The 24,777-nt window shown below is 42.1% G+C and overlaps 1 long non-coding RNA gene across 1 annotated transcript in view; it reads left to right on the top strand.

Annotated features, from left to right (window-relative positions):
* LOC129397379 (uncharacterized) overlaps positions 1-7,814 on the top strand; it is a 109,492-nt gene extending 101,678 nt beyond the window's left edge. Inside the window, exons 5-7 of the long non-coding RNA XR_008624706.1 lie at positions 2,790-2,946; positions 3,567-3,752; positions 7,180-7,814. This is a non-coding gene — a long non-coding RNA (uncharacterized LOC129397379). The remainder of the gene's footprint in view (positions 1-2,789; positions 2,947-3,566; positions 3,753-7,179) is intronic.
* The last annotated feature ends 16,963 nt before the right edge of the window (positions 7,815-24,777 follow it).

Genomic DNA, 24,777 nt, shown 5'->3' on the forward strand with positions numbered 1-24,777 from the left:
TCCTACCAGCAGTATAAAAGTGTTCCCTTTTCACCACATCCACACCAACATCTATTAAAAAAATTTTTTTTGATTATGGCCATTCTTGCAGAAGTGAGATGGTATTGCATTCCACTTGTATATCTTCTTTTGAGAATTGTCTATTCATGTACTTAGCTCAATTTTTGGTGGGATTCTTCGTTTTTTTTCTTGCTGATTTGTTTGAGTTCTTTGTAGATTCTGGATATTAGTCCTTTGTCAGATGTATAGGTTGCGAAGATTTTCTCCCACTCTGTGGGTTGTCTGTTAATTCTGCTGATTATTTATTTTGCTGTATAGTTTTTCAGTTTACTTAAGTCCCATCTATTTATCTTTGTTTTTGTTGCATTTGCTTTTGGGTTCTTGGTCATGAAGTCTTTGCCTAAGCCAATGTCTAGAAGGGTTTTCCCAATGTTATCATCTAGAATCTTTGTGGTTTCAGGTCTCAGATTTAAATCTTTGATCCATCTTGAATTGATTTTTGTATAAGGTGAGAGATGAGTATCCAGCTTCATTCTTCTCCATGTGGCTTGCCAATTATTCCAGAAGCTTGTTTTTTTTTTTTTTTAAATGAAGAAATGGTAAAGAAGGTAAGTCCTCCACTAGACTAAATATGATCATGGCACCCTGATACTAATAATGTAGTCAAATTCTTATCTAGACTTCATTGTCTACCCCCAAGCAATTTGTCAAGTTATTTTCCTAAATACAGAGTTTTCCTGCCAAGAATTCTGGTGGCAGTTGTCAGGCAATAAAATTGTAATTTCCTGGCTATAAATGAATGGTCTTTCCACTGACAGATGACATCATATTGTATAGATTCATTCTTGAAGAATCTATTGCAGCCCTAAAGTACTACTACCTTTACCTTTTAAAGGGGCTCTGAACTTTCCGAAGCTTAATAACTAAAAGGATATTTTAAAAACTTCAATAATGGCTATTATATCATTATTTACCATGTAAGTATTATTGTGGCACATTGCAAAGCATTGGTAATATGGCCATCGCAGAGTTATCTTGCCTAATCATTTAATCCTAAGGTTTCTTTTAAAAAAAATGGCTCATGATCCACAAAGACAGTAAGCACATAAGATTTCAGAGGAGAAAACAATCACTGTAGCCTAGAATAATTGAGGTTTCAGCAGTGAAATCTGAGTTGGCCAGGTAGGATTCAGCTGGGAGAGAGGAAGCAGAAAGGTACTCTTGTCTAAGTGAATAGCGTGGACAAATCTGCGGTGATGAGAATGCATAAAGCATGCTTCAGGGAACAGTTGAGTAGTCTAGCTGGGGTAGAGTATACTGCTGTAGAAAATCTTAAAACTCAAGCAAGATAGTTTGCATTTTTTTCCTTCTGTGAGCATATGGGAACCTAGCACTGGAGGCTAGGAGGGAGGGATGAGAGCTTTAAGAAGGTGAACCTGATTGCAGAGTGCATGGCTCTGGAGGCTGGGAGTCCATTTTAGATGAAATAAAGTTGTCCATGTGCAACTGCAACAGCTTGACTGAAGGAGGGAAAGGGAGAGTGGAAATGATGAGTCAGAGGGGGAGATGTTAGGAAGAAAAAGGATCAGCAGCTCTTGGGGACCAACTGGAAAAGGAAGTCCAGATGGAGAGGGCATCCAAGATGATTCCAAAGTTTGCAGCCTTCATCATGGTGGAAGAAACTACCCTTGGAAAAATCAGGAAAGAAAAGGGAGCCAGGATTAGGAGGTAAAAAAAGGAATTTGTTCCCTAATAGACTGAGTTTGAGGTAACAGTAAGATAATGAGGTGGGGCTGTTCAGAAGGCAGTGGGGAAGAAAGTTAAGAAAACCAGTCAGGGCTGGAAATAAGGATCTGGGAGCTGTTTCCTCCTTAAAATGGTCCTCTTTCCTTCCTAACAGAATTCCACCTGTGTTTGGGCTGCCATGTGCCCAGATGGAAAGGATAAGCCATGATTGGCCAGACCCCAAATATGGTATCTCATTTCCCTTTGATTGGTTAAGGGGTGAGAGTGTGATTCCGTTCTGGCCAATGAGGCTAAAGGGCTCTAGGGGGGATTTTTTTTTTTTTTTTTTTTTTTTTTTTTTCCTCCTGGTAAAGAGACCGCCATAGGGCGGAGCCCTGAGCTTCCATCTTCCTCCTTCCTGCTAGTGAGCTTGGCCAGGGGGGCTTGGACACTTTGGAGAGGGGCCGACACACGGATGATGACAAAACAGAAAGATAGTAACAGCCTGTGGTTCCTAGTGGCCTTGTGGATTTGCTGAACCAAGCCTTGATGTGCTGACCTCCAGACTCGTTACACTTAACATTTATTAAATGTCTTTATTACTTAACTGTTGGTTGGTATTTTATGATTTTCAGCTTATCTTAACTGATATGGATATAATTACTAATGCTTGTGAGAATGGATGAGCCCTGAGAAGGGGGAAGAGAAAGACAAAGCCTGGAAACTTTTTTTAGCAGATGGAAACCTTTTGCTAATTAAACCTTAAGGTTTTTAATCTTAAAAGCTACACAGAAAACTTGTTTTAATTTTGAAAACATAATACTCCTCCTCCCCCAACACGCGCACCGGACAACCTCTCTCCTTGAACCACTCCGGGTGCATTTTCCAGAGAGCATATGTTTCAAATGAAAGGTCAAGAAGGAGATCGGTTTCAGTTTGGAGCTAAGGGAGAGTGATTATTTCTCTAATGTGAGCTGCTTCCTGTTGCTAAAACACTGCCCCTTCAAATGAGATTGTTTGCTAAGTGAGGCATCTCCTTCCTCTTTCTTCCTTGGATGAATTAGCAAGCAAGAAGAGTCAGTCTGAGGCTCCTCACTGTGACGGACTGAGGAGCTTTATTTACTCCCTGTGGATAGTGGCCTGCCACCAGAGAGGCCACAGGCCGGAGTGATGGAGCTGACTCATAGAGAAAGGAGAAAGTGGCCTGGATCGTTGACAGAGGTAAGCAGTGTCCAATTCCTCCTAGGAGGGGGAGGGAGAGGTTATGGCAAAGAAAGCCGTTTCTATTCCACTGGGCAATTAATGCCACCATTTTTCTTGAAAAAGCATTTTTTTTTTCTTAAGCCGTTGAGGATAATTTAACCCCCATCTTGACAGGACGTACTAATGACCGCTAATGGATACATTCTTTTAATAAATGAAGAGGCACAAGAAAATTGCCAGATATTAAACAGAGTCCCACATGTCTTATCTGAGACTATAATGGCCCTATCAAGTGACCCAAGTGAAAGAAATGTCACTCTTCAGAGGTTAAAGGAGTCTATTTTTTCTTAGTGTGATACAAATTCATGGCTAGAAAGAACAGTAATTCATTGGTTTACCCTAGGAAATGTTTAAAGGGGGCTGTATCTCAAGTTAAAAGATGCATTTTCTATTGGTAGTAAAGAAAATATGAAATAGGTACCTCTGTGCACTGTGGATTTATGTAAATGGCTTTTTACCAGGTAATATAGCCTAAAGCTCTGTCAAGTCTCTAACGCTTGGAATTTTTGGCAAAGAAATGAAAGAACCTGTAAGTTATCATTATTTTATTTTATTTTATTTTTTTCAATACCTTCCAGGGCGTGGTCTTTTTGTTTGGTAATTTTAAACTACATTCTTGAAAAAGTTTCTCAAGATTCAAGCAATTCCTAGGACTGTATGTACACTTGGGGAACATTTCTTAAAATACATAACGAATTGAAATTAATAAGAAAAAGACAACCCAGAAGAAAAATGGACACGTGAATTAATCAGAAACTCAAGAGGTAATGGCCAATAATCCTATGAAAAGGTGAATGATGTGTATGGTGGTCTTCTGCAACTTGCCTTTCTGCCTTTCCTTCCTTCCTTCCTTCCTTCCTTCCTCTCTCTTTCTTTTTCTTTCTTTCTCTCTCTCTCTTTTTTTTTTTTTGAGACAGAGTCTCACCGCTCTGTCGCCCAGGCTGGAGTGCAGTGGCGCAATCTCGGCTCACTGCAACCTCCGCCTCCGGGGTTCAAGTGATTCTTGTGCCTCAGCCTCCTGAGTAGCTGGGACCACCAGCCTGCACCACCACGCCGGCTAATTTAAGAAGGTAAACCTGATTGCAGAGTGCGTGGCTCTGGAGGCTGGGGGCCCATTTTAGATGAAATGAAGTCGTTCATGTGCAACTGCAACAGTTTGACTGAAGGAGTGAAAGGAAGAGTGGAAATGATGAGTCAGAATGGCAGACTTTTGACAAGGTTTTGCCATGTTGGCCAGGCTTGTCTCAAAACCCCTGACCTCAAGTGATCCGCTCGCCTTGGCCTCCCGAAGTGCTGGGATTACAGTTGTGAGCCACCGTGCCTGACCCATCTGCCATTTTCTTTCTTTCTTTCTTTTTTCCTGAGACAGAGTCTCGCTCTGTCACCAGGCTGGAGTGCTGTGGCGCGATTTCGGCTCTCTGAAACCTCCACCTCCTGGGTTAGAGGATTTCTCCTGCCACAGCCTCCTGAATAGCTGGGACTACAGGTGTACACCACCACGCCCAGCTAATTTTTTGTATTTTTAGTAGAGACGGGGTTTCGCCATGTTGGTCAGGATGGTCTCGATCTCCCGACCTCGTGATCCACCCGCCTGGGCCTCCCAGAGTGCTGGGATTACAGGTGTGAGCCACCGCACCCGGCCCCAACTGCCATTTTCAATATAACACTATGCCTCTGCGTTTGATCCATCCATGGTATCGTGTGTAGCAACATCATTTTCACTACAGTAATTACTCAGTGGAGGAACATTCCACAATTTTGTTCTCCCTACATGTAGCATGGTTCCATATTTAGAAAGCTCAAATACAGCTTAAAATTATAAAATGGATTATGTATGGATATATACATACCTGACAAAACTGCTTAAAACAAGCAAAATCACAATAAAAACAATCTTCAAGATAATGTTTTCTTCATGGAGAGGGAGACTGACACTGAGGAGAGGATGGGAAATGTATCAGTTATCTATAGCTATGTAAAGACCCACCCTAAAATAGTGGCTTAAAACAACCAGTTATTGTTCATGATTCTCTGGGTCAAGACTTCAGGCAAGGCTTGCTGGGGATGGCTTGTCTCTGGCTCACTCATGTGTCTGCGTTCAGCTGGGCTGGTGGGTCCAAGATGGCCTCACCCTCAAGGCTGGGGCCTTGGTGCTTTGTGTTGGCTGGAGTTCCTCAGACTTCCTCCATGTGGCTTCTCTCTTCATGTAGAGTTTCATCTTTTGTTCCATGTTCTTTTCCCTCCAAGAGGTTAGCCTGGAGTTCTTTACAAGGAGAAATCATCCACTAATATTTGTATAACTAAAACTTGATGGCAATTAAAATATATTAACAAAGGTGTGCTCTGTGGTCCAATATTGTTGGGAAATGTTGCATATGGCTTCTCCTTGTGGAGCTTCCACTGCAAACAAAACAGAAAGCTTACTAAAGTCTCTGAGAGGTCTTGCATGGAGCAAAGAAAGACAAAAGGCGAGATGCTACGTCTTTTTTCCAGGGATATATAAAGGAAGGGCTGGGTTAGATAAAGCAAGAAGGCTTTGGCTTGCCTTAGGAGAACATCATCATCATCTTAACTCTGCTATTCCTGTACCCATCAGAGTCCCAGTATAACTGCAGGTGGCTCCAATTGCCAAGGCGTCTGAACACTCCTAAAACCTGTAGGAAGTAGCCACTAGGCCAAAGGGTCAACAGTGCTTTTCCAGGAGTCAGGTCATTTATGTTTCTGCCTCTCTCCACCGTCCTGCCAGTGACCTTGTCTTGAATTAGTTCACCTACTTAACTCCTATCTCTTGTTTGCTTTAACCCCCATGACCTGCTTTGATCAATTACCAGCACGTCCCTGATGCTTGATGACCATAAGTTCCTTGGATTCTTTCCTTTGAAAGTTAGTCCATGTTGGTTGTGACAAATTCAAATAATACCAAAAAGCAAAAGCCTTCCCTTATCTATTTCAATCCCCCAGTCCCACCATTAACAGTTGAGCAGTTCAGTTTCCTTCTAGATGATTTTCCATGTTTATGTAAACACATGTGCATATATATTTGAACAAAATGGGTATCAACATGTTCATATAGTTCTGTAATCTTTTTCATTAATATATCATGCATATTATTACATGTCAGTACATATAGATTGATCTCTTTTTAATAGTGTCAGTGGGTGGACTCACGTCTATAATCCCAACAGTTTTGGAGGCCGAGTGGGGAGGATTGCTTGAATCCAGCAGTAAGTACAAGACCAGCCTGGGAAACATAGTGAGACTCCTTTCTACGAAACCATAACTAAAAAATTAGCTGGGCATGGTGGCACACACCTGTAGTCCCAGTTACTCAGGAGGCTGAAGCAGGAGGATGGCTTGAGCCCAGGAGTTTGAAGCTGCAGTGAGCTGTGATTGTGCCACTGTACTCTAGCCTGAGCAACAGAATGAGTGTCAAAAAAAAAAAAAAAGTGTCATTACGCCGAAGTATGGGAGTTCCTTTGTTTATTCAGCTCTTTTCCTCCAGATCAATGTTCATGTTGCTCCTTATTATTATTATTATTATTTTTTGGCTATTGTAAACAATGTGGCTGTGACCGCCTCCCCACCCACTCCATGTACCTAAATCTTTGTACATTCATGCCAGCTAATGTTCTGAGGAATACGTCTCAGAAGGGCAGTGCTGGATCTTAAGGCATGCCTGGCCTCCTCTCTCTCATTATCCTTTTGACCCTGATATCCTAGAGACTTCTGTTGTTACCTGCCTGCCTGCCCAGATCAGTCTGTGGTTCACTTGTTCCAGGGCTCCTCAGAGAGTCAGTCGCTTATACATGCTCTCTGAAGCTTTGTCCAGGCAGTCTAGGTTGCTCACATCAGTTGACAGCTATGCTCAATTACAGCACTTGCCACATTGTGTTATAATTGTTTTTCTACTTGTCTAACTTCTCCACTAGATTGGAATTTTCCAAAGGCATCATCAGTGTCTGGCACAGGACTTAGCACTCAGACCAAATTCGTTAGCAAATTTTATTGAACTCATACTGTGTGCTAAACACTATCACTGTGTACATAGAGCTATGGACGAAACCAAATTCCCTGCTTGAGTGGGCAGAGACACACAATCCACAAACAATCATAAATAATTTGTTAGATGGAAAGTGCTATATAAAGAAAAATAAGGCACAGTACAGCCTTAGAGAATGCTGCTGTTCACAGGTGGCGTATATTTGAGCATGGATCTAAATGAGGTGAAGGATTGAGATGGCTGCTTGGGGAAGAACTTTCCAGGCATGAATGAATGCCTCAATTGAGCATCTCCACTTCCTGATATGAGAGAAGAGACATAACAAAGATTCCTCCAGAACCAAAAGGATCCGAGATAAGGCTAACTTGATTAACGTGCTTAATGTGAATGCCACACCTTGGGTTTCCCAGGAAGAAGACTCTCAGATAAAGACCAGTGTTTAGGAAGCTTATTAGGAATGCTTGCGGGATCAACACCTGTTGGGGAAGAAAGGCAGCAAGATTGGGCAGAGGACAGAGTTGGGCTATGGTGCAGTCTCAGTGGAGGTTTCCATCGGCCATCGGGAGTTCTGAAGCTGGGCTGGCCCTTCGGGGTGGTCCCAAGTTGGGGGCTGGATCTTTGTGCCTCACCTTAGTCCATCATTAGATGTTGGCCATCCCAGGAAGGAGTATGACCTTGGGTGAGGTGGCTCCCCTCTGCCACAGTAGTTCTTGGCAGCTGAGGGCTACTTAAATGATTTCAACTTCTTCCTTTTGTTCCCCCAGCACCAGGAGTGATGGTTCCTCAGCAGTGGAGGGAGGGAGTCCTTCCTTCCTGAAGGGGATCTGGGTGGGCCAGTTCACTGTTCATCACCGTGAGACAAGGTGGCACATGGTGATGGGGAGCACAACATGCTGGGGTGGGTGGGGGTGGGCAGTCAATAGATGCAGGTCTAAACCTTGCTGCATTGGAGAGAAGATAAGAGAAAAAGTTGCTGAGATGGTTTCCTGGGCCTATGTGCTCTCAGAGTCCTTTCCTTTTCTTTGCTTGCGCATTGGTGCTGACACCTGCAGGCTGCATCTCTCAAACTCCCCATCAGTTGGTTTCTGGCAGGTTTGACCAGGAGAAACCACTGATCAGACATAAGCAGGAGGAAACCAGAGAAACCAGAGTATTTCCATCCTTCCTCTTCGCCTTGGGCAGGAACTCCATTAGCAGCTTGTCTTCTCCCTTGTTCTAACTCTCCTATGCAGGCTCACTGTGGTTCCAGCTCCCATAAAGGAATCTCTCAGTCCCTGGCTCTGGCCACACCACTGTGGTAGATGTGAGGTACTCAGGTCCTCTTTAAGGAAGGACTTGCCGCCCAACGGCAGGTGCTGCAGCCAGCATCCAGCTGTCAGCTCCTACAGGGTCAGCCTTACTTGCAGAGAACCACCTTGCTCGAGGTCATGCCCTTCCTGAAGCAGCTGGCATCCGGTGAGTGGAAGAGGTGGGGTGTTGAATGCCCTGCCATTCTGGCTTGTTGGAGGACACAGGTGGGCTGAGGTTTCATTGGGTCTGCATAACTGTGTGGCTTCTGCCTCTGCCCATTCTGTTGCTTCTCCTTCCCCTTCCCAGGTGTTGACCCCTCATGAACACCTTGCACTCCAGTATATTTCTAAGTGCTTCTGAGAGCCCAGCCTGCAACACCACTTCTCCCCTCTGCCTCCAGCCTAGAGATGGGAATGGCTTCCTGCTGGTGCTAATCTCTAGGTGGCCTCCCCATGTCCCATTTGGACACTCTGCTCTTGCATCATCCATGTAATCAATTAACTGCATTAAATCCCCATCTCTTTAAATAAAGTAGGTTCTGACACAGCCAACATTATACTGAATGGGGAAAAGTTGAAAGTGTTCCTCCTGAGAACTGGAACAAGACAAGGATGCTCACTTTCACCACTTCTATTCAACATAGTACTGGAAGTCCTAGCCAGAGCAATCAGACAAGAGAGGGCAATAAAGGACATCCAAAAAAGTAAAGAGGAAGTCAAACTGTCACTGTTTGCTGATAATATGATTGTATACCTAGAAAACCCTAAGAACTTATCCAAAAAGCTCCTAGAACTGATTAATGAATTCAGTAAAGTTTCAGGATACAGAATTAATGTACACAAGTCAGTAGCACTGCTATACACCAACAGTAACCAAGCTGAGAATCAAATCAAGAACTCAGCCTCTTTTACAATAGCTGCAAAAAATAAAATAAAATACTGAGGAATATACCTGTTACCAAGGAGATGAAAGACCTCTACAATGAAAACTATAAAACACTGCTGAAAGAAATCATAGATGATACAAACAAATGGAAACACATCTCATGCTCATGGATGGGTAGAATCAATATCGTGAAAATGACCATACTGCCAAAAGCAATCTACAAATTCAGTGCAATTCCCATCACAGTATCACCAACATTATTCACAAAGCTGGAAAAAGCAATCCTAAAATTCATATGGAATGAAAAAAGAGCCCGCATAGCCAAAGCAATACTAAGCAAAAGAACAAATCTAGAGGCGTCACATTACCCGACTTCAAACTATACTATAAGGCCATAGTCACCAAAACAGCATGGTACTGGTATAAAATAGGTACATAAACCAATGGAACAGAATAGAGAACCCAGAAATAAAGCCGGATACTTATAGCTAACGAGTCTTCAACAAAGCAAACAAAATAAAGTGGGGAAAGGACACCCCATTCAACAAATGGTGCTGGGATAATTGTCAAGCCACATGTAGAAAAAATGAAACTGGATCCTCATCTCTCATTTTATACAAAAATCAACTCAAGATGGATCAAAGACTTAAGTCTAAGACCTGAAACCATAAAAATTCTAGAAGATAACATTGGAAAAACCCTTCTAGACATTGGCATAGGCAAAGACTTCACGACCAAGAACCCAAAAGAAAATGCAACAAAAACAAAGATAGATAGGTAGGACTTAATTAAACTAAATTACTTCTACACAGCAAAAGAAATTATCAGTATAGACCACCCACAGAGTAGGAGAAAATCTTTGCAATCTATACATCTGACAAAGGATTAATATCCAGAATCTACAAGGAACTCAGATCAGCAAGAAAAAAACAAAGAATCCCATCAAAAAATGGGCTAAGGACATGAATAAACAATTCTCAAAAGATGTACAAAGGGCCAATAAACATATGAAAAAATATTCAACATCACTAATTATCAGGGAAATGCAAATCAAAACCACAATGAGATGCTACCTCACTCCTGCAAGAATGGCCATAATCAAAGATCAAAAATAATAGATGTTGGCATGGATGTGAAGAAAAGGGAACACTTTTACACTGCTGGTGGGAATGTAAACTAGTACAACCACTATGGAAAACAGTGTGGAGATTCCTTAAAGAACTAAAAATAGATGTACCATTTGATCCAGTGATCCCACTACTAGGTATCTACCCAGAGGAAAAGAAGTTATTATACTAAAAAGATACTTGCACATGGATGTTTATAGCAGCACAATTCGCAATTGCAAAAATATGGAACCAGCCCAAATGCCCATCAATGAGTGGATAAAGAAAATGTGAGGGATAAAAGACTACACATTGGGTACAGTGTATACTGCTTGTGTGAAGGGTGCACCAAAATCCCAGAAGTCACCACTAAAGGACTTATTCATGTAACCAAACACCACCTGTTCCCCAAAAACCTATTGAAATGGAAAATAAATAAAGTAGGTTCTGTTTTCCTGGCTAGACACTGCCTGATATAGTGAGTTTTACATCTAAACTTCAGTTTATATTCTCATTTCCCTTGCTAATCTAGTATTTTATAAGGGGGCCCTCAACTCATAAATATATATTAATATATATATGTTTGTGTGTATATATTCCTCATCTGCAACCAAACGCAGATTGAAAATACAGTATTCCTGGAATGTGACACCCACGTGTATCAAGGGCCGACTTTTCATATATGCATGTTCCTCAGGGCCAACTGCAGGACTTAAGTATGTGGAAATCTGGATATATGAGGGGGTCCTGGAACCAATACCTTGTGGATACCAAGAGATGACTGTATATATTTGCTCCAACAGTGGAGATGCAGCATACATAAGTGTTTTGCCATGACTATGCCAAATGTCATACTTGGGGTCAGGTTGAAGCCCATGCTGAGGTCCAAGGGGAGTGGGTGGATGGGCACATAGCTGTAAGAACACTTGGAGGGCCGTAAGCAGGTGAAAAGTAGGTTTATTCAGCAGCTCTCCCACCAGCAGCTCTCTCACCCTGTCTGCCTTTATCTTGGTTGTGTGCTGTGACTCTGTGGCTCCTCTCAGCAGTTGGCTCTGCACCTCTGGCTGCTTCCACACAAGGTGTATGGCCAGCTTTCCCTTCCTTCAGGGTCAGCAGCTTAACTCTTTCCCTCTGGGCACAAACTGGTTTCTGGCTCCCCTCTGCCTGCTTTCAAGGCGACTGGCTCTCCCTTACAGGGATCAGAAGCGTTACTCTCCAGGCACCAGTATGCACGCTGTGTTGAGCCATGTTTAGCCATGCCCCAGAGTGCCTGTACGGTGTCAGCAGGGCAGTTATACCTTTTCCAAACAATAGTGGCTTTGAGCCAAATATGAGCTTACACAAACAGGTTATATAACAAATAAGAGTATGTACCTGCACCCTAAACTCGCCGAGTCATGCAGGCCTGGATGTCTGCCTCGGCCTAATTCTTGACCAAAGCACATGGATGTACCTTACAGTAAGTAAGCCCAGCAAGCAGCAGATGATCCATAACCCATATGATCCTCAGGTGGGTCCTCAGCCAGCACTGCTCCTCACCGCCACTTGCTCTCAGCTATCCCTGTGACCCCAGCTAAAATTGGACATGTTTGGCACCAGCAATCCCCAAGCTGGCCTCTGGCTGTTTTGCACTGACCTTCCTCCTTCTCCTCTTCCTCCATTATCTTTGTGTCTGGCTCTGGCATCACTTCCCTGGATTTCTCCTGAGGGCAGAGCTCGGAGTAGGCTGAGGCAAGACAGGAGCCAAGGGCACACAAGTTAAGGACACATTCACTTCTTAGGTTGTGCAAGTGCAGGCTGGGCAGTTCTTCTCTTTGGAGGGTTAAGATGGGAAGCTGTTACACAGGAGGCTGAGTCAGGAGGATTGCTTGAGCCTAGGAGTTTGAGGTTGCAGTGAACTATGATTGCACCACTGCACTCCAGAGTGAAACCCTGTATCTGTCTCAAAAAAAAAAAAAAAAAAAAAAGGAAACTGGGACTGAGCTTGAGGCTGCCTGGCCAGAAGCAGAGGTAGAGGGTAACCCTTGTATGTCAGGGTACAATCAGGAGACACATCACACCATGTTTTTTTTGTTGTTGTTGTTTGTTTTGTTTTGTTTTTTTAACAGGATTTAATAGAATTAATTGTTAATTAGGTAACCGAAAAGGCAAACTTGATAGAACTCTAGAACTCGAAGGTATCATGGAAGTAGCAACTGCAAGAAGTAGCCACCACTCCTTGGGCTAGGGGAGCAAAAGGAGGAGGTGGGAAATATTCAAACATAGAGGGTCCTGAGACCCAAACCTCTTGAGGAGCAGGTGCTACTCTTCTAGTGCCAGTGTCAAGGAGCACCATGAGGCTGGTTCTACAAGTATTGAAATTGCAAGCTAGACTCAGCAGCTGCTACAGGAGCTGCTGCAGCTGGGGTCAATGTTGCTGGGGTAAAGCTCATAGAAATGGGAAGAAATGGAGACAGACAAGAAGGAGGAAGTCCCTGCTTCCCCCTCCAGCCCCGCGGTCTCCCTCTAACGCCCCCTATCGGCATAGCCTACCAAGGAGTCACAGAGAAAGCAGGAATTTGGTTTGCAGAGTCCCAGCCCCAGTGGGACAAAGCTGAGCACAGAAGGATAGGTTTGGAGCCCGCCCTACACTGAAGTGGAGGGGATTGGACAGAGGCACGAATACAAGGATTTGGGGCAGATTGGGAGCCATTTTAGAGGCTGCCTGCTACAGTTGCCTTTCTCACTATGACCCTGGCGAGAGTTGCATTGATTTTTTTAAGAGTAGTAGATAGCCATTCTGCACGAATGACAAACTATGAAGACTCAATTCATGCTGAGTCTCCTGTTCTAACCAAATTACACTTTATAACAAAGTTAATTTAAGGCACATATAATGATACACATAAGTATTATGGCACCTTATGGTAATTAGGCATCCGTGTGGTGGAAAGCTCACAGAAATGACTGTAATTAGTATTATTTCTATGCAGCCAAACCCATTTAACTTTTTATAGTCCCATTTGTTTGGGTCGCCAGTACGTATCAACAGCCTCCACGTTGATAGTTTTCTCCAGTACCACCTACCATTTAATTATCACCCCACACGCAAACTCTGACACTCACATAAACTAAATTACAAAGATCCAAACTAGTATCATGCAATCGTTGGGTGCTCTGCCTCTGCATCCTTCTTTCCAGTGTTTTCCATTTCTCCCTATTCCCCAAATGAAAACTGAGCAGGAGGAGGCTTGAGGTAGTAACAATTGGATCAGGAGGCTGTGACCTGAATTTCTTAAGAAAGATGCTGATATATTAAAAGACCTAGTGAGAACGGCTTAAACTATTCTCATTTCAGAATGGTGTACTTGAATTATTAAAGCAGGCAGCCCATAGATCTCCCCTCACAAGTTTCAGATTGCTTGGGGGTAATTTTAGTAGGGAATAAAGTCTTTCAACTTTCAACAACAACAAAAAAGTTGGCTGGGCGCAGTGGCTCACGCCTGTAATTCCAGTACTGTGTGAGGCTGAGGCGGGTGGATCACGATGTCAGGAGATCGAGACCATCCTGGCCAACATGGTGAAACCCCATCTCTACTAAAAATACAAAAATTAGCTTGGGTGTGGTGGCGCATGTCTGTAACCCCAGCTACTCGGGAGGCTGAGTCACGAGAATTGCTTGAATCCAGGAGGCGGAGGTTGCAGTGAGCCGAGATCACACCACTGCACTCCAGCCCAGTGACAGAGAGAGTACGTCTCAAAAAAAAAAAAGTAAATATGCAAATCGAGGCAAGAGAACATATTAGTATTTAATGAGCTCCAATTCTTTGGAAACTGTTGTTAGATCCTTTCTTGTATTGATGAGGAAGAATGAGGGCCAGAAGAGGGGGAAAGGGGAAAGGAAATCACCAGGGGCAGGGATGGGATGGGACATACTGGGGAACTGTGAACTAGAGACCTACAAGGTAGGGTTGCCAGATAAAATACAGGATATCCAGTTAAATTTGAATGACCAGATTTAGCAAATAAAAAATATGGGACTCAGTTAAATTTGAATTTTAGATACACAGTGAAAAATATTTTAGCATAAATATATCCCATACAGTACCTGGGACATACTTATTCTAAACATTATTGTTGTGTATCTGCAATGCAGATTAATCGAGAGTCCAGTATTTTTATGTGCTAAAGCTGGCAACATTACTACAAGGTTAACTTCTCACTTTCATCCTGGAACTTGTTTTGTCATTATCTTTGAGGGTCATGGTGCTGTGGGGCCAAAGGGACTTCATGCCCTTTTGGATAGCCATGGGTCTGACATTCATCCTGCCCTCCCCTGCTGCTCTCTGCCTCCTGCCTCTGGTCCCTCAGGCCTCAAAGCCCCTATGCCAGCAGACACAGGGCAGCACGTTGAGGGAGAAGATTCTGCACACTCATTTGAAGCCCGCCTGACCCTGTCTCCCTCACATGTTCAATAGCACTCGGCCCCACCCTCACCTTCTGGAATGTTGTGCCTCCAAGTCTCTAAGCACCACAATGTGTGTGTAAATCTAGCAAGATAGACAGATTTTGAGACTAAATGGGGACTCTGGGTATGGATTTACACATGGGCAAAATTTTTCTTGCTGAGCAGTTTGTGTTAAATGGGATTTAGTTTGCTCCTTGGTGATCAGTCTGGGAGGGTAGTTGGAAATCTACCCCTGTACGGGCTTCTTCTGAAATTGCTCTTTCAGATTTTACAGTATCATGGATCCTTTTTTAGTGGCCAAGTTTTGGAGCTAGCAAAGCAGATAAAGCTACACGGAATATTCACATTTTCATTGTGGAAGGAGAAAACAAAATCTGTGTCTCCAAGATTTCTAAAAAAACAGAAAAAAAAATGGGTTCCATTCAATGCTAATCTCTTCTTCTTCTTTTCTCTCTATCCTTCTATCTAATTGCAGTATGGGTGAAACTATTGCCCACTACTGGGAGAAGGCTATTTTCTTTGCCAGTTGTCCAAACAATGGAAATTTCCTGCATTCTTTGCTGTAGTTTCTCAAAGTTAATGGGCATATGCTGACTTTTAAAAAACTAGCTGTTACTAGGAATGAAAAGAGTTACAAGAGAAAAAATGCTTACCTTCAGACTCTCCAGTGTTGGCAAAAAATTCTTTCTAAAGAAATGAATACCAATGACAAAAATGTCCATGCTGTTCTTCATAAATTTGGACCCTGGTTCTCATACTGTGACTTACCAGATCCCAGATGTAATGCCAGGACAGGGAGGATAAAAGGAGAAAGGCAGGATCTAATTATTAGAGGTTCAGTGTTGTACCAAATGGTTCCTGCTACAAGGCTAACCTCATCCTCCATTCTTCCTCCTTTTCCCTCTGCCCTGACAACCTGAGCTGTTCATTGCCCTCTGAGTACTGCAGCTGTTTCTCCCCTCTGTGCTCATACCTTTGCTGCCCTCCCGCCTTTTTTTTTTTTTTTTTTTTTTTTCTTGAGACGGAGTCTCACTCTGTTGCCCAGACTGGAGTGCAGTGGCAAGTGCTGGGATTACAGGTGTGAGCCAGATGCCCCTTGCTGCCCCATCTGTCCAGCTATTCCCATTTCATTTAGCTGACTACTTCCTATCCTTTAACATTCAACATGGGAAATGTCTCGTCCAGGCAATGCCCCATCCTGGCCCTTCCAAGTTGAGTAATGTGTCCTTCCAATGTGTCCTCCATAGAGGTTGCTATGTGTTCCCATAGCAACCTCTGCCAAGCTCCATCATTGTGTGAACCACAGTATAAGTACTTGTTGGTTTGGTCTCTGTCTCCTCTGCCTGGTTCACATCAGGCAGGTGGGTGCTCAGTGGATAGCTGAGGTACAATGACTTTGAAATCCTCGATAATAAATTCTAACATGCTGGCTGGAGGACCTCAACTTAATTAAGCCCATCTGAGGCTTGTGACAATAGTAACATGGGCCTGTGCACTATTTTCAAGATTTTCAAATGCCCACTGGATATCACACATTTACCTGGGGTAAGAAACTTTCTTGTCAAAAATACCCTCTTGCATTATTTCTGAGTGGGGTTACATTAACCCTCTCTGATGACCCCATTTTTTTTTTTCATGAAGAACAGTAGATGTAATTGGCCGCTAGTATATACTTGTCCTTTAAAAAAAAAGTCCAAATGATCACTTAAATGCAATTTTGGGGGGAATGGGGAACAGTAAGTAAAATCACCACTAGGTTGCATATAAATAAATGTTTTCTTTGGTGGTGAAAAGGTGAGATGCCAACTTTATGTCATTATTCATTACTTACTCAAATTTACTGAACACCTGTTACATACCAGGCATGGCTTTAGGAGCTCCAGAAATGTATGTGCTCCATATATGTTATTGCATAGTGAGTGATCCTCTGCCCACCATTCTTCTTGTGTAAGGTCGGCGCAGTTCCTGCCAGTGTGGATCACAGGGCCCCAGCTGGGGAGAACAGAGAGAGGCAACTGATTTCCTTGCAGAGTCTGGCATTGAGAGAGGGTTCAGGGCCTCAGGGACTGGGTGAGTGAGCAACATGCCTCAGCCACCCCTTTCAAGGCTTCATGTTTGGGCTGCTTATTTTCTGTGCTTATGGGAATCTGAGAACAGACTTGGTTGAATTCATTCTTATCACTCAGCTGCACAATAATTTCTGGGCAAAAGGAAGCTTCTAATTAAGAGTTCAAATCCCCCAGAAGCCATATGCCAAGCCACATATGTGACAAAATCCCTGGCTGCCTTCTCTGGTATAGGGACGATAACAGCTAACTGGCGTGCTGCTCTGGGCCAGCTGGGCCTTTAACAAAACAACAATCACAACAACTACAAAAATCTGCTGCAGCTGCTGGTTTAAGGGATGGGTTATTCAAGGGCCCATCTCCCACCAGCTGCTTTGCATCTTCTCTTTTGTTAGGACCTGAGATATTTAAGGTCATTGAAGATTCTGGGCCTACTTTATATCAAATATCTAAAATTCTGCTCACATTCCACATTAGGTATGGTATATTTTGCTCTTGCTCTAAAACATTTGAAAGAGTTTTGTTTCAGTTAGCTAATGCTGTGTAACAAATGACTTCAAAACATAGTGGCTTAAAGCAACAATGTATTCTATTTCATGGTGTGGTCTTCTTCAGCTTCAAGTGGTATTAGCTGGGAACAGTGGGTGACTGCAGTCATCCCAAGTTTTGATCAACAGCTCAGCTGAGGTTGAAATGTCTGAAATACCTGGGCTTTAGGAGTCAGATGGAGCTTGACTGGGATTTCAGCTGCGGGCCTTGATTCTTCTCCATATGGGCCTCCCCATGTGGCTGCCTGGGCCACCTCACAGCATGGTGGCTGATGTCCAACAAGAACTGTTCCAAGAGCAAGCATTCTAAGAGGGAGGAAGCAGAAGCTGCCAGGTCAATTAAGGACTAGTCCTGGAATTGGCATAGTGCCATTTCCTCTATATTAGTCAAGGGAGTGGCAAGCCCAGCCCACAGTCAACGTGGGAGGGAACTATACAAGGGCATGAATACTGGGGAACGTGTTCATCTGGATCATCAAAATAACAGTCTATGGCAAGTTTTTATTATTTTGGTACTTAAAAAAAAACCTAGAATTACCATATGCCCCAGCAGTTCCACTTCTGGGTGCATACCCAAAAGAACTGAAAGCAGGGACGTGAACAGATATTTGTATACCCATGTTCATAGCAGCATTTTCACAATAGCCAAAAGGTGGAAACAACCCAAATGTCCATTGCTGGATGAATGGATAAAGAAAATGTGGTATTGTCTTAGCCCATTCAGGCTGCTGTAACAGAATACCATAGACTGGGTGGTTTATAAACAACAGACATTTGTTTCCCACAGTCTAGAGGCTGGGAAGTCCAATATCAAGGCACCAGCAGATTCAGTGACTGGTGAGATCCCTCTTTATAGAGAGCCATCTTTTCTCAGTGTCCTCACATGGTCGAAGGGGTAAGCAATCTCTCTGGTGTCTCTTATATTAATATGAGGGTCCTAATCCCATTCATGGCCCTTACGATCCAATAACTGCCCAAAGGCCCCACCTTCTAATACCATCACCTTAGGGGTTAGGATTTCAACATAGGGATTTAGGGATTTGTGAGGGAGGCAAGCATTCAGACCATAGCAGGCACATACATACAATGGAATATTGGTCAGCCTTTAAAAGGAATCCAGTTTGGACACATGCTACAACATGAGTGACCCTTGAAGATATTATGTTAAGTAAAATAAGCCAGGCACAAAAGGACAAATACTGCATGATTCTACTTATATGAGGCACCTAGAGGAGTCAAATTCATAGAGACAGAGAGTGGAATAGTGGTTGCTAGGGGCTGGGGAGAGAAGGAAATAGGGAATTATTGTTTAATGGGCACAGAGTTTCATTTTGAAGAGATGGAAAGTTCTGGAGATGAATAGTGATGATGGTTGCACAACAGTGTGAATGTGTTTAATGCCACTGAACTATATGCTCAAAATTGGGTAAAATGGTAAATTTTATGCATATTTTTATCACCATAAAATTTTTATTTTGAATTTTATAAAAATAAAATGTTCATTTTATTTTATTTATTTTGAGATGGAGTCTCTCTCTGTCACCCAGGCTGGAGTGCAGTGGTGCGATCTTGGCTCACTGCAACCTCTGCCTCCTGGGTTCATGCCATTCTCCTGTCTCAGCCTCCTGAGTAGCTGGGACTACAGATGCCTGCCACCATGCCCGGCTAACTTTTGTATTTTTAGTAGAGACAGGGTTTTGCCACATTGGCCAGGCTAGTCTCGAACTCCTGACTTCAAATGATCCACCCGTCTCGGCCTCCCAAAGTGCTGGGATTACAGGCGTGAGCCACCGAGCCTGGCCATTCATTTTATTTTCTTGTTTTTTTTTTAAAATTATATTTATAACTATGGAAGAGTTCAGTTGAGCTGCAATTAACTATTTCTTTGCTATTCAAAGTCAAGGGACTAGAAGCATTGGCATTACCTGGGAGCTTGTTAGAAATGTAGACTCTCAGGCTTCACCCCAGATCTACTAAATCGTAATCTGTAGTCGGACAAGATCCCCAGGTGTTTTGTATGCTTATTAATGTTTAAGAAATGCTGAATTACTTGATATAATCCTTGTTTTGTAAACATTTAATTAAACATTTATTGATTTTAATTATGTAATTTTCTGTTTTGCATTTTGGAGTCATCATACATTTTTCAAGCCCTCAAAAAATTGTATAGGATTTTGAGACGCTCTCAGGCCCTAGACCCCATGTCTAGAATGCCCTGGAGATGAATCTGGTAAATTTTACACATAGTCACATCCCTTTTGTCTCTAATCCTGACTTTCTCTTCTATAGTTACAGTTCTTCAGATCATCTATCTGGGTTTTACATGAGTTCTTCTCTGAGATGCTGCTAAGACGGCTCTCTAGGCTTTCAGAACCACAGCCCATGGAAAAGGGAGCCCCACCCTCAATGCAGACCCAGGTTTCTCTCTAGGATACCACATCCCAGGCCCATATAACCTTATTGCTGCAATTACTAAATTATTAAAATCAACCGTAAAGCTTCCTACTGAAGAAAACTTCCTAGTTCATTTTTTTCTTTAACTATTTACTGAAGCATAATATACACGCAGAAAAGTGCAAAAATAAGCTTACAACCAATACATTTTAATACATTAGCACTCTGTTATAACCAACCTTCAAATCAAGGAATAGAATATTAACAGTACCCAGGAAACCCTCTGTGTCACTACTACCCCATCTCCTGCAAATTAACCACTATTTGAACTAATAGCATAGATTACTTTTAACCAGTTTTTTTCTTTATATAAACACAATGCCATAATATGTTCTCTTTTGTGTCTAACTTCTTTTGTTCGACTTTACATTTATGAGGCTCATCCATATTGTTGTAACTGTAGTTTGTATTCTTATTGTTGTATAGTGTTCCATTGCATGAATTTACTACAATTTAAATTCATTATATTATTGATGGGTATTAGGGCAATTTCCAGTTTGGGGCTATTACAAATAGTGCAGCTAGGTACATCTTAATACTTTTGTCAGGGAAACACATGCCACATTTCTGTGGGAATTAGGAGTGAGATTGCTGGGTCATAGCGTGTGTCTATGTTTAGCTTTAGTGATACTGTCAAGCAGTTTTCCAAACTGTAAGCCCCATTCTTAATGTAAAAGTGAATGCTCCTGCCCCTGTTCTATCCCTTCCTAAGAGTTGTGACAAATCTCAAACAGGACATTACTTTCACATAGGTTTATGAATTTCTGCCAAAACATTGGTGCTCACATTTCAAAATAAATAAATGCATCCATGAAATCCTCACCAGCGGCAGACTGAGAAAGCAAAGAATCCAGATGACAGCCATAATGCTGAGATGCTAAGATGGTTTTCTTTGTTGCCTAGAGCGCTGGGAGTCTTTTGCAAAAGCTGCTGCCAATCAGGCTTGCCTATCTTTGCAGGGCTAATTAACAGCACTTGGGCAAGCAAGGGGGCGGACGCCTGCACGATGATGCGAATGGTGCCATCCCAAGGCTTATGACTAATTATAAACACAAAGCACTTAAGGGCCGAGATTAATAATGAAAAAAAAAAAAAAGCCGAAACAAAAAGCTGAAAAACCTCTTCAGAATTCTAATGCCAGCATGTTTGTGGTTGCGTGGCTCAGGGCAGGGGTGCTGGCAAAAATCTCCGGACTAAATCACACAGCGCCTATGTCATGCAGCCAGCCTCCCAGTCATGTGCTACAGAAGGGCTTCCTTTGTGTCATGCAGGATTTCAGGGGAGTGTGTCAGCTCCATTTCCAGGGTGCCCTGGGCCCTAGCATGATAAATCTGTTATTCCCTTGCCCTCCTTCAGCATGGAAGAGCAGACTGGGGTAATTCAGGCCCTTACAGGAGTGGGTAGGGTGGGGTTGTGTGTGCAAGCTCTGATCCCCTTAGCTACAAACCACAAATAATCCATAAAGTATGCAAATTAGCTCCCAATTAATAGCACTTATTAACATCTTGAACTGTGTAAGGAGAAGCTGTGTTTGCCAGAGAGGAAAGCAACACTCATGCACCTCATTGCAAAACACGTCTGGTCAGGCGAAAAACCCTGGACTTGCTGGGAGGGAGGGAAGAATGAAGTTGAAACTGAAAGGCTGCTTTGGTGCCCTCAGGTCATCTGGAAAAGTGTCCACACAGTTCAGGCTTGAGGAGTAATTTGATGTGAGATGAGGAATCAGATGAGAATGAGTTTCCCTGCTTCCCCTTTCCTTGGGGCACTGCTTGGTCCAGGCCCTAATGAGTTCTGAATGTTCAACTACAGGTCCTCCCACCAGCCTCTGAGAAGAGAACAGGACAACCCAATACCCCCAGAAAACTGGAAGTAAGGGTCAAGGGTTGAGGCGAGGGTGGTGGGGGAAGGGAGGAGAAAACAAACTTTTACTTTTAAAAAGTGGTGAAAAATTGTTTGCCATTATCTGTTGTTTTTTTCCTTTTTAATACTAGCCATTCTGACTGGTGTGAGATGGTATCTCATTGTCATTTTGATTTGCAGTCTCTCTGATGATGACTTATGTTGAGCATTTTTTAACGTTTGTTGGCCACTTGTATGTCCTCTTTTGAGAAGTGTTGGTTCATGTCTTTTGCCTACTTTTTGATGTTTTTTTTTCTTGTTGGTTTGTTTAAATTCCTTATATATTCTGGGTATTAGTCCTTCATTAGATGCATAGTTTACAAATATTTTCTCCCATTCTGTTGGTGTCTGTTTACTCTGCTGATAGTTTCTTTTGCTGTGTGGAAGCTCTTTAGTTTAATCAGGTCTCACTTGTCAATTTTTGTTTTTGTTTCATTTGCTTTTAAGGTCATCATAATTTTTTTTTGCCTAAGCCAATGTCTGGAAGAATATTTCCTAGATTTTCTCCTAGAATTTTTGTAGTTTGAGGTTTTACATTTGTCTTTAATCTATTTTGAATTAATTTTTGTATATGGTAAATGGTCCAGTTTCATTCTTCTGTGTATGGTTAGCCAGTTTTCCCAGCACCATTTATTGAATAGGGTGTCCTTCCTCATCGCTTATTTTTGTTGGCTTTATTGAATATGAGTTTGTTGTAAGTGTGCAGCTTTATTTCAGGGGTCTCTATTCTCTTCCATTGGTCTATGTGTCTATTTTTGTAGCAGTACCATGCTGTTTTGCTTACTGTGGCCTTGTATATCATATGAAGTTGGGTAATGTGGTGCTTCTGGCTTTGGTTGTTTTTTTTTTTTTTTTTGGCTTAGGATTGCTTTGGACTTTTTTTTGGTTCTATACGAATTTTAGAATAGTTTTTTTCTAATTCTGTGAAAAATGACATTGGTAGTTTGACAGGAACAGCATTAAATCTTGCAGATTGCTTTGGGCAATATTGGCATTTTAATAATATTGATTCTTCCAACCCATGACCATAGGATGCTTTTCCATTTGTTTCCATTTGTGTAATCTATAATTTCTTTTAGTAGTGTTTTGTAGTCCTCCCCATAGAGATCTTTCACCTCCTTAGTTAGATGTATTCCTAGATATTTTATTTTATTTTTGTGTGTGGCTATTGTAAATGGAATTGCATTCTTGCTTTGGTTCTCAGCTTGAGTGTTATTAATGTATAGAAATGCTACTGATTTTTGCACATTGATTTTGTATCCTGAGACTTTGCTGAAGTCACTTATCAGGTCTAGGAGCTTTTTGGCAGACTATGGGGTTTTCTAGGTATCGAATCATACTGTCAGTGAAGAGAAATGACTTTCTCTTTTTCTATTTGGATGCCTTTTATTTCTTTCTCTTGCCTGATTGCTCTGGCTAGGACTTCTAGTACTATAATATGTTTAATAGAAGTAGTGAGAGTGGGCATTCTTGTCTTGTTCCAGTTCTTAAAGGGAATGCTTCCAGCTTTTGCCCATTCAGTATAATGTTGGCTGTGAGGTTGTCATAGATAGTTCTTATTATTTTGAGGTATGTTCCTTTGATGTCTAGGTTGTTGAGGGTTTTTTAACATGAAGGGATATTGGATTTTATCAAATGCTTTTTCAGAATCTATTAATACAATCGTACGTTTTGTGTTTTTAAATCTGTTTATGTGGTTAATCACATTGATTTGCATATGTTGAACCAACCTGGCATCCCAGGAATAAAGCCCACTTGATCATGGTAAGTTAACTTTTTGATGTGCTGCTGTATTTAGTTTGCTAGTATTTTGTTAAGGATTTTTGTGTCTTTGTTCATCAGGAATATTGGACTGTAGTTTTCTTTTTTGTTGTTGTTGTGTCTTTGTCAGATTTTGGTATCAGGATGATACTGGTTTCATAGAATGAGTTAGGGAGGAGTCCCTCCTCAATTTTTTGAGAATAGATTCAGTAGGACTGGTACCAGGTCTTCATTGTATGTCTGGTAAAATTTGGCTATTAGTCCATCTGCTCCAGGGCTTTTTTGGTTGGTAGGCATTTTTATAACGGATTCAATTTTGTTACTCATGATTAGTCTATTTAGAATTTCTGTTTCTTCCTGGTTTGATCTTTGGAGGTTGTGTTTCCAGGAATTTATCCATTTCCTGTGGATTATCTGTGCATATAGAGATGTTCATAATAGTCTCTGAAGATCTTTTGTATTTCTGTGGGATTGGTTGTGATGTCATCTTTATTATTTCTGATTGTGTTTATTGGATCTTCTCTCTTTTTTCTTTGTTAATCTAGCTAGATTACTAAATCTCTACTAAAACTATAAAAATTAGCTGAGCATGGTGGTGGGTGCCTGTAATCCCAGCTACTCGGGAGGCTGAGGTGGAAAATCACCTGAACCTACTAGGTGGAGGCCGCAGTGAGCCGAGATCATGCCATTGCACTCCAGCCTGGGCGACAAGAGTGAAACTCTGTCTCAAAAAAAAAAAAAAAAATTGAATTGAGATGCCAAGATTCATTCATTCATCCATTTATCTATTATGAATTTACGAGCACAGAAGCACCATGTTAGGGGTGAAACCATCTGTAATGATTCTGTGGTTCGCTGATGGCAGATAGTTGTCCACCAAGGATTTGTTCTCTCCTTCCATACAGTAGAGTGGTTTCTGGTAGGTTGCTGCCAAGTCAGGGACCACATGTGCCTCCCCCTTGTATCTTTAAAAGTGGGGTATGATATTGTGAGTCCTCATCAATACAATGTGAGTAGAAGTGAAGTGTCCCGGCCAAGACTTTTAAAAAAAAAGTGTTTTAGAGCAGTTTTAGAGTCAGGCAAAATTGAGAGGGAGGTACAGAGATTTCCCATATACACCATGCTCCTCCATACACAGCCTCCTCCGCTATCAACATCCACCACCAGAAGGGTAAATTTGTTACAACTGATGAACCCACAATAACAATTGTTATCACCCAAAGTCCATAGTTTACATTAGGATTCACTATTGGTGTTGTACATTCTGTGGGTTTTGACAAATGTGTAATGACATTATCTGTCATTATCATATCATACAGAGTAGTTTAACAAC

The sequence above is a fragment of the Pan paniscus genome, chromosome 2 (genome assembly GCF_029289425.2).
Source record: "Pan paniscus chromosome 2, NHGRI_mPanPan1-v2.0_pri, whole genome shotgun sequence".
NCBI classification, from domain to species: domain Eukaryota; kingdom Metazoa; phylum Chordata; class Mammalia; order Primates; family Hominidae; genus Pan; species Pan paniscus.